The 1,142-nt window shown below is 48.9% G+C and overlaps 1 protein-coding gene across 1 annotated transcript in view; it reads left to right on the top strand.

The window, feature by feature from the left end:
* The first annotated feature begins 333 nt into the window (after window positions 1-333).
* Window positions 334-1,142, top strand: part of setd4 (SET domain containing 4) — an 11,753-nt gene continuing 10,944 nt past the window's right edge. The window contains exons 1-2 of the mRNA XM_080539860.1: window positions 334-368; window positions 460-555. The gene's annotated coding sequence lies outside the window, so the exon portion shown is untranslated. The remainder of the gene's footprint in view (window positions 369-459; window positions 556-1,142) is intronic.

Below are 1,142 nucleotides of genomic sequence, written 5' to 3'. Positions count from 1 at the left end.
TATCCTAACCCTCCTATCCTGACCCTCCTATCCTGACCCTCCTATCCTGACCCTCCTATCCTGACCCTCCTATCCTGACCCTCCTATCCTGACCCTCCTATCCTAACCCTCCTATCCTGACCCTCCTATCCTGACCCTCCTATCCTGACCCTCCTATCCTGACCCTCCTATCCTGACCCTCCTATCCTGACCCTCCTAACCCTCCTATCCTAACCCTCCTGACCCTCCTATCCTGACCCTCCTATCCTAACCCTCCTATCCTGACCCTCCGGTCCAGGTGACGTGAGAGATGAGGAGCGGGAGAAGAGCGAGGAGGAAGAGGAGGAAGAGGAGGGAACAGGAGGACGGGGCAACAACAGTCCAGTCAGGTAAAATCACTCCTGTAGTACCCTGCCCTGCCACTAGGGGGAGTCTGGTCTGGCAGCAGTGGTTTGACGGCAGCTCTTCTTCTCCCCGCAGTGACGCTGTCCCATGAGCCTCAGCACGTGAGACTGAGGAGGTGGCTGCAGGGGAGAGGCTTCAGCTGCACCCAGCTGGGACCTGCCACCTTCTCAGGTACTAACTACTACTACTACTAACTAACACCTACTAACTACTACTACTACTAACTAACACCTACTAACTACTACTACTACTAACTAACACCTACTAACTACTACTACTACTAACTAACACCTACTAACTACTACTAACTAACACCTACTAACTAACACCTACTAACTACTACTACTACTATTACTAACTAACTACTACTACTACTACTAACTACTGCTACTACTACTACTACTATTACTAACTAACACCTACTAACTAACTACTACTACTACTACTACTACTAACTAACACCTACTAACTAACTACTACTACTAACTAATAATAATAATAATAATTAATTAAATTTATATAGCGCTTTTCCAGGGCTCAAAGACGCTGACAATATAGGACACACATGGGGAGACACAAAAAACAACAAGCAACAACAACAAGTAACATGGAACACAGAGTCAGTGAACGGGGAGGGGGGGGGGGGGGTGGTGTAGAGTCCGGTGTTGATGTTGCTGGGAGCCTTGATGGATGTGGCGGCGGCAGCGGAGAATGCCTGCCTTGGTGGCAGCAGCAGCCGTTGCCGTTGTCATCTGTAT

Source organism: Nansenia antarctica (assembly GCF_963989245.1).
Source record: "Nansenia antarctica genome assembly, chromosome: 9".
NCBI classification, from domain to species: domain Eukaryota; kingdom Metazoa; phylum Chordata; class Actinopteri; order Argentiniformes; family Microstomatidae; genus Nansenia; species Nansenia antarctica.
Note: the sequence above shows the minus strand (reverse complement) of the source record. Positions and strands in the feature narration are given on the sequence as shown.